This window comes from Euphorbia lathyris, chromosome 2 (assembly GCF_963576675.1).
Source record: "Euphorbia lathyris chromosome 2, ddEupLath1.1, whole genome shotgun sequence".
In the NCBI taxonomy this organism is placed as follows: Eukaryota; Viridiplantae; Streptophyta; class Magnoliopsida; order Malpighiales; family Euphorbiaceae; genus Euphorbia; species Euphorbia lathyris.
Genome location: NC_088911.1, coordinates 19,580,023 through 19,596,163, shown reverse-complemented (window position 1 = coordinate 19,596,163; position 16,141 = coordinate 19,580,023).

Genomic DNA, 16,141 nt, shown 5'->3' with positions numbered 1-16,141 from the left:
ACAGCAAAAGGTCATTCAGAAAAAATGACAAATACAAAGCTGAGCCCAGTGACAACAAATATAAGAAGGACAGCTCAAAGCCTGTCACATGCTTCGAGTGCCACCAAACTGGGCACATCAAGTCAAGCTGTCCCATGCTGAAGAAGGACAAGAAGGGCAGCAGAAAGGCTATGGTAGCCACATGGAGTGATAGTGATGAGTCAACCTCATCAGAAGCTGATGCAAATGAAACAACAAATATATGCTTCATGGCCGATGATGCTGATCGCACCTATTCTGAGCAAGCTGGCCTCTCTGATGAAACTGACCAGGAGGAACACAATAATGAGGTAACATCCTTACTCTTGCTTAGAAATGAGATGATAAACGCCCTGAGTGATTTATATGCACTAACTAAAAAGTGCAATAAAAAGGTAAAGGCACTCAGCAGGCGGTGTGATGAGATTGAAGAGGTCAAGCTGAGTGACCTCCGATATCTTCTCTAAGACAACTCAACTTTGCATAGTAACATAGAACTTATGCATAATTTTGTCTCGGAGGTCCAATCAGATTCAAAGAAACTGAAAAAGGATGTCACTAACCTACAGAGCCAAATAAGAGGCTCAAATAAAAATAAAACCAATGCTGAGTACTCAAGTACTAGTCAGCATAAACAGTTCACACAGTGTGACTGTTGCGGGAAAAAGGGGCACAATGTGACTGGTACAATAAGCGGATTGTCCAATATGACTTCTGCAGAAAGAAAGGACATACCACTAAGGTATGTTGGCATGCTCAGCACAATAATGCTGACCACACTCAACATCACCCTCAAAGGGAAGTTCACTGTGACTTCTGTGGCAAAAGTGGCCACAGTATACAAATATGTCGTCATAAACTAAAATATGACTTTGCACCTGTTTATGCTAACAAACGAGGACCCAAAAAGAATTGGGTACCTAAAGATGAATAATCTAAAATGCAGGTGAGCCTGAGATGCGTGGAGAAATCAAAACTGTGGTATATAGACAGCGCATGCTCGAGGCACATGACTGGTGATGAAACTCAATTCATCACACTAGAGCTTAAACGAGACGGAAGTGTAAGCTTTGGAGACAATAAGAAGGGTAAGATAGTCGGCTCAGGTACTATCGGAGGTAACCCTACTATTGAGCCAGTCTCCTTAGTTAAAGGTCTCAAATACAATCTGCTGAGTGTAGCTCAGCTTTGCAAGAGCAGCAGAAAGGTTGTATTTGATGATACTCAGTGTCAAATACTCGAGGGAAAAACAAACGAATTGATTTTAACTGCTCCTTGTGTAGACAATGTATACATGTTGAGTTTAGAAAAACGGTTTTCTAAAAATATATGCTTAGTGTCTAAAGAGGATAACTCCTGGCTATGGCATAGAAGACTTGGTCATGTAAGCATGGACCTTCTTGCCAAATTAGCTAGAAAGCAACTAGTTGAGGGATTGCCCAAACTTAAATTTGAAAAAGATCAATTGTGTAATGCTTGTCAGCTAGGTAAACAAACTAAGAAGTCATTTCAAAGTAAAAATATTGTCTCAACCAAGAGACCATTGGAATTACTACACTTGGATCTTTTCGGACCTGTCCAGCCACTCAGCTTGGGAGGTAAGAAATTTTCCTTAGTCATCGTAGACGATTTCTCTCGGTACACTTGGTTCATCTTGCTGAGTAGCAAGGATGAAACATTTGAGATGTTCACAAAGTTGATTAAGAAACTTGAAAATGACAAAGACCTAAGAGTAGCTCATATTAGAAGCGATAATGGTGGAGAATTAAAAAACCAACAGTTTGACGAATTCTGTGAAACCAGTGGTATTGACCACAATTTCTCTGCTCCTAGAACACCTCAACAAAATGGGGTTGTTGAAAGGAAGAACAGAACAATTGTCGAAATATCTAGGACAATGCTGAGTGAAAATAGGCTTCCAAAGTATTTCTGGGGTGAAGCTGTCCACACAGCATGCTACATTCTCAATAGGGCTTTAGTTAGACCTATCCTTAAGAAAACCCCATATGAACTTTGGAAAGGACGAAAGCCCAACATTGGCTACTTTCGTGCCTTTGGGTGTAAATGTTTTATACTCAACACAAAAGATAATCTTGCAAAATTTGATGCCAAAGCTGACGAAGCGATCTTTTTAGGGTACTCAACTAACAACAAAGCATATAGGGTGTATAATAAACGAACGCAGGTTGTAGAAGAGTCTGTCCATATTGAGTTCGATGAAGCTGACCCTGCAGGAAAGTCAACTCAGCTCGATGAAGATGAACCAAGCTCAGCTTCCGCTGAACAAAATGGAGCCTCTGAGTCATTAATACAAGGGCTGACCAAAGGTAAGCAAGAAATTGAAATAACCTTTGCTAACCAATCTATTCCTGCAGAGATTGTAGAAACACCTATTCCAAATAACTCAACATTGCCCAAAGAAATAAAAATTCCAAGAGGACATTCGGAGAAGTCCATTCTTGATGCTGCTGACAACAAGCTGATGACAAGAGATCAGCTTAGGAAGTATCTCAGCAATGTTTCCTTCGTCTCAATACACGAGCTAAAGAATTTTTCCGATGCTGAGCACGATGAATATTGGATTAATGCTATGCAAGAAGAGCTTGATCAATTCACAAGAAATGAGGTATGGGATTTAGTACCTAAGCCTAGGAATCAAAAGACCATAGGAACTAAGTGGGTCTTTAGAAATAAATTAGATGAGCAAGGCAACGTAGTCAGAAATAAAGCCCGACTTGTAGCCCAAGGCTATAGTCAGCAAAAGGGCATTGACTATGGTGAAACCTTTGCACCTGTTGCTAGGTTAGAAGCTATACGTATACTGTGTGCCTATGCAAGTTTCATGAACTTTAAATTATATCAAATGGATGTTAAGAGTGCATTTCTTAATGGCTTTATAAACGAAGAGGTATATGTTAGTCAGCCTCCAGGGTTTGAAGATCCAAAATTTCCAAACCACGTTTATAAACTCAAAAAGGCCCTATATGGGCTAAAACAAGCTCCAAGAGCTTGGTATGAGAGGTTGACCAACTTCCTGCTGACCAAGAATTATGTTAGAGGCAAAGCTGACACAACCTTGTTCATTAAGAAAAGGGGTAAAAATACCCTACTTGCACAAATTTACGTAGATGACATAATTTTTTGTGCTACTGACGATTCTATGTGCAAAGAGTTTAGTAAACAGATGCAAACTGAGTTCGAAATGTCTATGATGGGCGAACTCAACTTCTTCCTTGGACTTCAAATCAAGCAAGGTAAGAATGGCATCTTCATAAGTCAGTCTAAGTACGCCAAAGAAATGCTAAAGAAGTTTGATATGGAGGAATGTAAACCCATATCAACCCCAATGGGTACTGACACTGTCCTTTGTGCTGACGAGAAAGGTAAGTCTATAGACAGCAGGTTATATCGAGGTATGATAGGCTCTCTACTTTATCTTACTGCCAGTAGACCTGACATTCAGTACTCAGTATGTTATTGCACAAGATATCAAGCTGACCCCAGGGAATCTCACTTAATAGCTGTAAAAAGAATTTTCAGATATTTGCAGAGCTCATTTAATGCAGGTTTATGGTATCCAAATACAAGTGACTTCACATTGATTGGATATACTGATGCTGACTATGGACGAGATAAGCTAGAACAAAAAAGCACTCCAGGAGGATGTCAATTCCTAGGAAGCTGTCTGGTTTCGTGGTTTAGTAAGAAGCAGTCATCAGTAGCCTTGTCTACAACTGAAGCTGAGTACGTTGCTGCTGGAAGCTGTGTGGCCCAAGTCCTATGGATTAAGCAACAACTTGAGGATTATGGTGTCAAAACAGAAACAATAGAGGTCAAATGTGACAACAAGAGTGCAATGACTTATCTAAGAATCTAATCCAACACAGCATGATGAATCATGTAAGCATAAGGCATCACTTCATCAGAGATCATGTACTCAAGGGTGAGATCAAGCTGACCTACGTATCAACAAATGAACAGCTTGTGGATATCTTTATGAAGCCCTTGGCTCATGAGCAATTTAGCATATTAAGGGAAGCTATCGGTATGTCTAATCCTCTTCAATAATTCTATGTGCTAAATTGAATGTTGAGTGATTACCATGCTAAGTGATTTGTGATAAATTAGTAACTGTTGCATGCTGAGTTAAAAATGACATGAAATCACCCTATGCTGAGTAGACATACATGCTGAGTGATTATCCTAAGCTAAGTTACTAAGCTCACAAACAACTATCCTACGTAAAACTGACTACTCAGAATCTCAAACGTTTGATATTCTCAATGCTGAGTAAAAACCCATTTAAAACATTAAATGCTAGCACACGTATTAATAGCCACCTAGGATAACGTAAGCAATAATGAGAAAACCCATGCGTCGAACGTGTCATAAATGCCAGAATCTCTGTCGGTTGATCATCTCGAGGATAAACGGCTAGTTCAACGAATAGGATCAATTCGCACCTCTATAAATAGTGGAAGTATTCCCACTTATCACTCTTTACATTCGAAATCCTTGGCATTCAAATCCCTCTCTCTCTCTGAATCCCAAAAATCCTCTCAAAGAATTCATAATCATGACGAAGTCCTAAAATCTTTCCGGTGGCGGTAACAACGACGACCACACCGACGAAAACCCTAAGTCTCCTCCTCAATAAGGTCAGCATGACCTAACTCCAAACAAGAACCCTAAAACTGACCTCGCAACCTCTTCAAAGAAGAAGAAGAAGGGCAAGAAACCGAATGAGAAATTCTTCGATAAAGTGTACCCGAGCGTAAAGAATCATGAGGTTCTTAGATGTCGATGGTTCTCTCCGAGCTTCATAACTGATGAGCAACCGTTCTGTGAATGGATTGAGAAGAATGAATGGGCTGGACTCTTTTCACTTGCTGGTAGAACCTACCCTAGGTTAGTATAGGAATTTTACTCCAACCTCTGTGTTGATGGAAGTGATGCTGACCATCTGGTAACCCACGTTAAAGGTAAGAAGCTAACGATTACCCCATCCTATCTCACAACCTTACTCAATCTGCCAAACACCGGAACGGAATTCAGGACTACTAAGGAAAAGCTTGACCACACTGTCTCGTTCTGTAAACCAGCGAAACACAAAGGAGAAATACCCAGTACATGCATGGGTCAAAATCAAAAGATGGCTCACTATCTCCTCACCAACTTCATCTTCCCAAAAATCAACTCAGCATCATCAGCTTCAAATTTCGAGCAGTGCTTCATTTGGCACATGCTGACCTACAGTCCTCTCAACATGCTCGTATTTCTGGTAGGAGCACTTCAACGGAGTACTATCAAGCTCAGGCTGGGTTCCCTTATAACCAGAATCTTCGAAGATCATCAAATCGACTTGATTAATGAAACAGAAACTGTGGGAACCGAAATCACAGCCGCCTTGTTATTTGGGTTAGTATATGACCAACCCATCAAGCCCAAGAAGGGAAAAGGGGTCATTGAGGAAGCTCAGGAGGAAGCTGATGATGAGCAACATCAGGAAGAGAATGTTGGTCCCTTGTTTAGTTGCAAGTATAGTTCCAATGGGGGGTTAGGAACTATTTAAAATTTTTTGCAATTTAGGCAGACTTCTTTTTCTAAAGAAAAAAAGGTTTGAACAGCGGCGCTGAGTAAACAGTAAGGTACTGGCTTAGTCAACAGGTGACTAGGTCAGTTTCTTAGCTTGAGTCAGGAGATAGCACTTAGAGTCTATTCCTGAGCTCAGATGTTCAACGCGCACAACTCAACTTGACCTCTTTACTTGGTCAGTTTTGATTATTTAAAGCAAGCAATATAAATAAGGAGTTAAGGTAAGAAATACTTCACTCAGTAGATTTATCCAGGTTCGGCTTCTTCTAAGCCTACGTCCTGTCCCCGGAACACGTTCCGAGATTTCAAATACTCTACTGAGCTCTTTAAAGGTAGAGCCTCAAACCTTTTACAATATCAGCAATTGAGTATGACAAGAGTACCTTCCTCTATACTTCTACTCAATCCTAATCTCTCCGCTGAGTACTTAAAACCGAGTACTCAGCCTCTCCTTTCTATCTCTAGAAATGATAAGTGTTTTGTCCTAATACAAAGATGTGCTAAGACACTTTAGACGATTTACAATCACTCTAGACTTTTACACAGATATGAGAAATGTAGTGTAAGAATTTTTGCTTTGCTTCTTGCTTGCAGAACTTGTAGAGATTTGGTCAGCGTAATGGCTTGATCAAGTTCTGTGTGTTGTGAAGCTTCTGATGGCACTATTTATAGAGATGTCTGGGCGTCAGTCATTTCGAATTTCGAAATAACCGTTGGAGGGAAACGGCTATGTGTCGTTGTCATCCTGACTTGCTCAGAGCTATCGGCCAATCACAATCGTGTATCTTCTGTCCTCGGTCAGCTCAGCAGATGGTCTCTCCTTTTATAGTAAAGTCAACTAGACAGTATACTGTGTCGTCTGAACTTTGCCAAAAGAGGAAACACTTTGTCTGGAAGTTTTTCTTTGCCAGCTGCTGTCTTGTACGCTTTGTCAAGACGACTCAGCAGCTTCATTGTGAAGTTGTTCCCGAAGGTCTTCTAGATCCTTCCGTTTGCTGAGTTGCGTTTTTGTTCAAAAACGGCAACGTCTTGACATACGCGGGCCGAGTGTACTGAGTTGTTTGACTTGGGCCTTGGCTTCCGTATTGGGCTTGGGCCTTTCGATTCTTATGTCTTATAATATTTTAACTCATCATTGAACAAACACATTAGTAGAATTAAATCAAAGCATTTAAACTTAGTGTGTTTAGAATGTGTGTATATATTATACTTAAACAATTTTGTCAAATCAAAATTATGTGGAAAGGTGTTTCAACAGAGAACATCGTTGTAGCTGAAACTGCTAACCCTACCAAGCGAGAAAAGAAACGCAAAGCAATCTAAACTAGCTCAAAAGATGTTGATGCTGTCCCCAAGAAAATTCGGGTTGTATCAAAGGGTAAGAAAGTTGATGTTGAGCAGGGTAAGTCAGTAGAGGAAAGAAAGAGGCAAGATGAGCCTGATGAACTGGAAAGTGAGGAAACCCTTCTGAAGAAGAAAAAGAGAACTTCTGATCTGAGTCCTGTTGATGCTGTCCCTCTTGGCTTTGCAGTTCCTGATGATTCCCACTTCATCAGAAGCCAAGAGATTGACCTTGAGCAAATTCCTGCCGATCAAGAAGCAGAAGAACTAAGCAATAATAAAGATCAGCATGATAATGATGAGGATGTTGAGCAACATCAAGAAGCTCATGCTGAGCAAGACCAATCAGAGAATATTGAGCAAGTTGAAAGTCCAGCTGTACAGAGTAAGACAGTTGATGCTGAGCTCCCAGAGCAAGAAATGGAGATGGAAGGTCTCAACACTGATCTCGGGGTAGAATCATCTCTTGATTCCATTCCTGCTGACCCGTCTCCTCCAAAGACCAAAAAGTTGAAAAGGCTTAAGAAGAAGGCCTACAGATCTTCAGTTATTGACCTCCTGGATGATTCGCCTCTGAGGGATGAAATCACTGACCTTACGGATACTCAATTTAAGTTCCTCTCAATGCATCCTGAGCCCTTTACACAGGAAAAACAAGCCTATGTTACTCATACCGAGCAACACGCCAAGACTCCAGAAAATCCAAACCAAGCCGAGCAAGAGCTCGAAGTCCTAGCTGCTCAAGGAGACAAGCAAGCTAAGGAAAATCTTGCTCAACCTAAGGTGCCTCTTCCTGCACCAACTCAAGTCCATGTTGAGTAGGTAAATATCTCTGCAGATCCACCTCCTTCCCATCCTATTTTGCTGAACATTTAGCAGTCAGTTCCTACTGCTAATCAAAATCAAAGTCTAGCTACTGACCATGCTGGCACTTCTACTCAAGGACAGCACCAAACCCCTCCTCAATCAGGTGCTACTAGAATTCCGGCCACTGAGTTAAATCCTGAGGCACAATTTGCCTATCTTCATGCAACTGAGTCTGGTCGTCGCATCATTGACTCGGCTCAACACCTTCTCTAGGATTTAAACACTTCTCATACCGATGCTGCTGGGTCTGCCAATGATGAATCATAAGAATTCTCGTCTGTCACTCAGCTTCTCAATGAGACCAAGAATCTCAAGGATTTAGTAAGTGTCATGACCTCAGTCCAAACCCAGCAACCCAAGCAAGAATCCTTTGTCAAGCTGACCGAGCTAATATTGATGATGGTGAATCATATGAATTCACTTCAGGGACAGATCAATGATTTACCTACAGTCAACATGGGCTATGCTACCTCTGCTGATTTAGGTCATTATTTTACCAAGTTGTCTTCCGAGCTGACTGGTACTCGTGAACTTCTCTCCTCATCTTCCCAATGTTCGATGGATGAAATTAGCGAAGCTGTCCGTCTTCTAAACCTAAGTAAAGAGGAAATGGAAACTGACGTGGTGAAAACCAATACTATCCTCCAGACTACTCAGAGCTTATTTAGACATGTGCGTCACACAAACGCTCAGCGTGATATCTACGACAAGGCTGTACTTCGAATGTACCATCAATCTTATTCCCAGCTAACTGACGCAATATCTTGGCTAACTAAGTCACAGGAATACATGCTCAGCATGATCAGCGCATCCATTCGCGTCCCTAGTACAGTTCTGGATGATGGAGTCCCAATGCTTGATGGGTTATTTGAAAGCACGAAACGTCTCAAGGCATATTCGGTCAAGCTAACTCGTGCTGCTCTCCATGATACCTTCATCCATGGTGGCAAAACGGGGGAGAAAGCACAAGCTGATGGAACTCAGCCCAAGGCAGGAGAAACTTCGGGCAGTAAGAGGAAAGACAAAGGCAAAGGGGTAGCTCAAGCTTAGTGTTTAGAAATTAACTTATGTTTCTATTTTTTGTATGCTGACCATTTATATTAAGCATCTTTTTCATTCACATTGTTTTCCATAAGTGATGCTTATTTTTATACTATATGCTGATCTCTCTAAAATTGAACAAACAAATAAATTCAAATTAAAAATATACTCAGGACACATTACCTCTGATACATCCGCACATAAACTCTGATACCAAAACTATTCATGTATCAAACTGAGTAAAAATTAAACCCTTCTGAAAATTGACCTAGGTTCATCTGAATTAGATCTTCTAGGATTGAACTAAGTCAGTATAAACATCTCTTCCCTAATTACTCAATTAAGGTTTAGAGTTAAGTTAAGACAATATATGCAACCCTTACGGGGGAGTAATTTCAGAAGAATAAAAGGTAATTCAATCATGGGGAATTTCAATACTGAGTTCCATAAATTAAAAATTTTGCCAACATCAAAATGGGGGAGTTTATTGAAACACCTTTCCACAAGATTTTGATTTGACAAAATCATTTAAGTTTAATCCATGATTAAGAGACAATTAAATTTACGTGCTTTGATTTAATTATACTAATCAGTTTGTTCAATATTGAGTATAAATATAAATGCAAAAGGAAATACAAATTAAGACAGGTCAAAGTCAGCATGAGAACACAATACAAGAGCAACTCAGCACAAGAGAAGATAAGTCATCTTCAAAACAACAGCTTTAGAATGAAGCTGATCAAAGAAGCTGAGTGGAACGAAGCTCAGCATAAAAGAAGTCTGCTTCAGAACTAGATCGTGCAAAATGAAGCTGACCATGGAAGCTGAGTGAAAAAGGACTCAGTATGAGATTTGGTGACAATCAAAGACAATGACTAGCAAAGTAAAGCTGAGTAATCTTCAGGACAGCATGAATGATCCGTTAGCTAAAAGACAAATCCGACAACTGTCTGCACCAATAATTGAAGCCTTGGAATTACGCAAAAGCCAAATTCCGAGATACATGGGTCAACTGTTCTTTGCTACAAGACAAACTGCCACAAGGAGACAAAGCCTGTAGGAAGAAGACAAGCCTGACATCTGAAGAAATCAGAAAACAAGATTGGCCTGCACATCTGAAGCTGACCAGAAGTTTGTCCCCCAAAAGAGCCGTTTTGGATTCAACGGACAAATCAAATTCAAATCATTTGATCCTCAAGGTTCAACTATAAAAGGACAAGCAATCCTCTTGGATCATTGCCGATTTTACAGAATATACAAGAGAGAAAAATCCAAGCTCAAAGCACTCAAAAACAAGAAAGAAATCTTACACCCACTTTCTATTCCTTGTGTAAATGCTAGATTGATTATTTTGTAATCATCTAAAGTGTTCTTTATCTGAAAAAGAGCAAATTGTATCAATTGTGAATTGAGAATGTTGTGCTGAGTATTTGGTTGTAAATACTCAGTGGTAGAGAAATCTAGGTGCTGGGTTGTAGCAGTTAGTAGGAGTTGAGTAGACGAATAGAGGAAGGTACTCTTGCATATTCAACTGCCTTGTAACTGGTTTGTGCTCTACCTTTAAAGAGCTCAGTATTGGATTCTAAAAGCCCGGACGAGTCTAGGGACTGGACGTAAGCAGAGAGGCCGAACTAGGATAAGTGATACTGAGTAATTTCTAACTCTCTTAAATATATATATATATATATATATATATATATATGCACGTGTTGCTTGTTATATTTACTCAGCATATAAACTGTTTAAAGCTGACACTGAGTAAATTAGAGTGCTGAGTTGGAAGCTGACCATAAAAGTGTCAATTCCCAACTCTCAAGTGAAACAGTCTTAGTCAGCATCTGACTAAAGCTGTCTTACATTAAGACCGGCCAAGCTGACCAAAGCTGAGTTAATAAACTCACCAAAATTATTAAGTCAGCAAGATTAATTAGACGAAAAAGTTACATTAGTTCCTACCCCCCCTTGGAACTAATCACACGGGACCAACAATAATCAACCACGTCCCTCTTGTAAAGATACTTCAACCCGCTGAAATTATTGTATGTGACTAAGAATTTCCCGGATCGAAATTTCTCAATGCTCAAATAATAATTCAAGAATATAGCAAAAGAATTCAGATGAGATAACACACTTGATGAATTTGGATCATCGTGATTTTTTGTTACTGCTAATGCACGTGTAACATATAACAATCCTATATAACAAGTTTACCCTATCGCATTCAAGTAATAAAGTTCCTAAGAACAAGTCGATCTCACAAAGACTAATATCTAATTATCAAATCTACTAAAATCTTATATTATTTAAGCAATCGATAAAGTAAAATTGAATTTTAAAGTAAGACAATAAATAGCAATTGAAATAAAGACAACACTTTTTTTTCTAAAACAAAAGAAACTTCATTACTTAGAATCAGAAAATAACAAGTGATCAATACAAGACGGAGGACTATTGGTCCATTCCGTAAATTCTAGCTTAGAAAGACTAGCTTTTGCCAAAGCATTAGCTATTCTATTTATAGAACGACTAATGAAACTGATTTTCACATCAGTAAAAAAAAAACTAAGTAAACGCTTACATTCATCTAAAATGATATCATAAGTTGATCTAAAGCTGTCCGAGTTCAGATGAGCAACAACAGTACAAGCATTTGTTTCCACCTCCACATTGTCTAAACCTTTCCGTTTGATCCAACTTAAAGCTTCTTTTTTCCCCATAGCATCGCCTTCTCTAACAAGGATTGAACCTGGGAAATTGCACATAAATGCACCCCTAAAGCAACCATCAGAATCCCTAAGCACAACTCCAATACCCAACAATCTGGCACCTAGAATTATCGACACATCAACATTAACCTTAAAGTTGCGATTAAGAGGTTTTGACCAATTAGATAAAAAAAGGTGAGGCTCGTTATTCAGCTTAGCCCCTGCAAATGTTCATAGGCTTCCTTTTCACATCCTGCCAGTCCTTAAGCGATATAGTTGCTAGTCGAAAAATAGCACCAACACCTAAAAGCTTCCTGCTCTAAATCAACTTGTTACGCCTAAGCCACACGCCACAGATAACCATGGCCTAAAGACAACACAAATCCAAGCTAAGAGTACAGAAATATAACAAATCCAATCAAATAAATTGTCCCCATCAAAAGAGAATAATGCTCAAATTAGTTAAATTCCACACGCATTTAGTAAACAAACAATCCTTGAAAATATTAACAACGACCTCATTAGCAACCCCACATAAGCTACACTTCAAATCAACTTTGACAAACCTGGAATATAAGACATTAGATGTATGAAGAATCCATTGACAAACTTTCCAAAGAAAATTACGGACCTTCACATGCACGTAAGATTCCATAGCTTATTAAAAAAAAGAGCTAATATCCCGAGCCAGAAAATTTAAGGTTTTATAAACACTTTTAACTGTGTAGCAACCATGATGCCCCACCTTCCAAAACCACGAGCTTACATCAGCCCTAACAAAAATAGGAACACTCAAGATTTTTTATTAATTTTCAAGATTGAAGGTATCTCTAATCACTTCCTCACCCTATTTGCGATTATTCAATTGAAACAAAGATGAAACTAGGGCTTCATTGATATGATTGGGCAAAAACGACACCATCCCCCATTGATCTCCTCCAATCACCCAATGATCAGTTCCAATACAAATGCTATTACAATCTCCCACCCAACGTCTACAACCTTTCAATAGCAAATCCTTCGCTACCAAAATAATACCAGAAAAAACTTGGGTTTGGGCCACGGGAAGCCTGTAGGAAGTCACAATTCTTGTAATACTTTACCTTAAAGAGGTGAGAGACAAGAGAGTCAGGTTCAGTTATCAACTGACAACCTTGTTTACCTAGCATCATGAGATTGAATTCCCTGAGTTTTTTTTAAAACCCAAACCACCCATCTGTTTAGGAGAACGCATCCTTTCCCAACACATCCACTTAATACCGTTCCCATTGCTACACCACCAAAATGAGTTGAACATTCATTCTAACTCTTGACATAACCCCACCATAAGCAATAATACATGCATAGAAAAATTATGAATTGATTGAATTCTCTTCAATAAAATCTCTTTCCCACCTCTCAATAACAACTTAGAATGCTACACTTGAATTCTCTTCCAGACCCTATCTTTAATAAAATTTAGAACCTCTCACTTACTTCTTCCCACCATCGAAGACAAACCAAAATACTACCACTGGTTGTTAGTTTCATTAACCCCCAACGAGTTGCAAACAGTAGCTCTAACCTCTCCACTGACATTCGTACTAGTAAAGATAAGACATAACTGATATAATTATGAATGAGAACTAGGATTTCAAATCCCTCAACTAACTCCTATGAATCTCTAAAATAAGCATAACATTGTGTTCGAAAGAATTATCAAAAGATGACGATTCTTTTGAAAAGAGGTAGGTATGACTCGGAATTGCCACTTCTACTTCGAGTGTACTTAGGTTGATGCTTAGTTGGGTAAAATCTCTAACTATACTTAAATTCATTAATCTATACAAAAACCAAGCCTAAGCCGTAACCTAGACCACACAGTCGCATTATCCGGTTAGGGTATAAGAATCACTAAACAAGTTCGATTGAATTGTTTACTCGGTTAAATTTCATAATTCAACTAAGTTACTCAATTACTTAATTAGGTTTCACAAATGTGATATATCTCCTGCACATATTTATGAGATTTTATATGAGGATCGCAGTAGATAAGCTCTTAATCGTAGTTTCCATTTTTATAGTTTGTTTTACGTGCTTTAAACCTTCATTCTGATAAAAAAAAGTATAGTAGTACTCTCTCCATTTCAAAATAATTATCACATTTGACCAAATCACACATATTAAGAAAATGATTGAATTACATTAAATTTATGGAACATAGACTAAAATACTTTTATCTCTCTTTATTGAACCAGTTTTTATACATTGAAAACTTAAAATACAAAAAATGCGATTAATAAGGATAAAATAGAAAAAAGTTGCTTTGAAAATGAAATATGATAAATAATAAGAAATAAGAAAGTTTGATGAAATGTGACAATTATTTTAAAATGGAGGGAGTAATATTTCCAAAGCTAAATTTACATTTATGAGTAGTTCTATTGTTTTGGAGGGAAAAAAATCTCCTGTCCCTTCAAATCTGTCTCCCTCACTGTACCCCAACCAATTAATTACATGTGTCAAATTAATCTAATCATTATTAACACTAATTAACTCTTTTAATCATGGTTAACCATCCTCTCTCACATTAACAACTCTAATTCCAATAGGTTTCACGATTGCAGATTCACAGGGTCTCTCTCTCTCTCTCTCTCTCACATTAACAACTCTAATTCCAATAGGTTTCATGATTGCTGATTCACAACGTCTCTCTCTCAGTTCAATGTTCTTCTTTTGCTTTTGTTACATTGCTCTTTCCTGCTTTGATCTTGGCTTAAGAGATTCTCTCTCAGTTTGATTATTCTTCTTCTTCATAAAGAGGATTGTTGTATTTTGGGAAGAAATTGCTGATTTATGGAGCAGAAACAGAGGTTGTTCGTATCTCTCTCAGTTAGACCATGCTTTTGATAGGTGTCTCAGCTGTAAGTTTATCTGTCTATAACCATTTGTTGCTTATAGTAGCAAATCTTTTTACAGCTTAAAAGAGGATTTTCTTTTTCTTATGTTGATTTAGAAGTTAATTTTTGGTTGATCGTTTCTGTCAATGAAAGTGGGGAAAGCTGAGGGAGAGAAGTGGAAATCAATGTCTAAAGTCATAAGTTACTAATTTAAATGCATTTGAATTTTTCTATTTGTGCTTATGGTGTTTACTAAAATGTCTGATTGATCAGGTTTGAGGTATGGAACCTTTGATTGATACTGGATTTGTGTTCTTTGTCTGATTCTCCGCTTTGATAATGCCTTGCTAACTGAATTTTCCTGTAATAGAGTCTTAAAAATCCAATTCTGAAGTAAGTCATGATGACGACAAGACTATAGAGGTAAATAAGATTAAATCTGACTCTTCTTGAATTGAATCATCCTTTGGTTTTTTTTAACAACATTCCATCATTTTGCACTGCCTGAATCCGAAGTTTTCTCCACTCTAATATTTTAAGTTTTGTTATTCATGTAAAATGTAAAATGTCGGATTAAGCCAAAAAACTATCATTCCTTCTTATATATGTGTGCAAAAACAAACATGATTGCATTGATCAAGTTCCTCACTAGTTAATGTTAATAAGTTTAATGCTTGAATAGGATGATAGTTTAGTTCAAAGAATTTACCAAATTTAGGACTTCTTACAATGCAAGTGAATTTGTGAATGGAGCAGACAATGCGCGCAGATCAGAATTTTGAAAAGGGAGCACTCTCTTGATTCTGAAGAGGGCTCATAATGTAGTTGTTGAAGCTTTTGCTAAGCTGAAATGAAGCTATGAAGAATCTCTAATTGCAGGAGTTGGGTTAGCACCATCAGCAAAAGCTATGAAGAATCTCTAATTGCAGGAGTTGGGTTAGCACCATCAGCAAATAGGCAAGGCAACTAGAGAGCTGAAGCTAGAAGCAAATGATTCATGTCTTCATTTAGATTATGTAAATCAATTGTTGATCTGTTGATATTTTGTTTTGGAACAAGATTCATATGAAGCCCTGGTACTCATATGCAAATTTGAACATGTTAATCATCAAAATTGGTCTATGGAAAAGCAATCAAACTTTCTTTTTTAATTCTGTTAATTAGTATTCTATTGTTGTTTGTCAAGGAAATGTTAAGCATATGGCCTGAGGTTTGAGGTTGTATGATTCATCAAACACAAACCCATTTTATTCAGCGTTATAATAATAAAGGGTTAAGAAGGTCATACACTTCTCAAAAGATTCTTCACCTCCGATTCTAGTCCTATTATCAAATAAAAACATCAGTTATGTTGATTTTTACAAATCAAATCTGATGAATGTTCTACAAATCATATGTTCTAGACACAAACTTTTTCATACATAATGGTTCAATCATTAAAACCCATAAAAAAGTTCATTAAACCAAGAACCATGGCTAATTGTATAAACTAAGCCCCATCAGATATACTTACCTTGCAAATTGTAGGGCTAATTACAAATCTGACCCAACTAAAGGACCCCATTTACATATTTAACCCACCTTACTTCCATTTTACCAAATTAGACACTTTCACCCATTTTGGACAAAATGACCCTTAGTTGTTTCTGATCGATCATCCTCCTCTTCCACTGCTTCGTCTTCGTCTTCCTCACT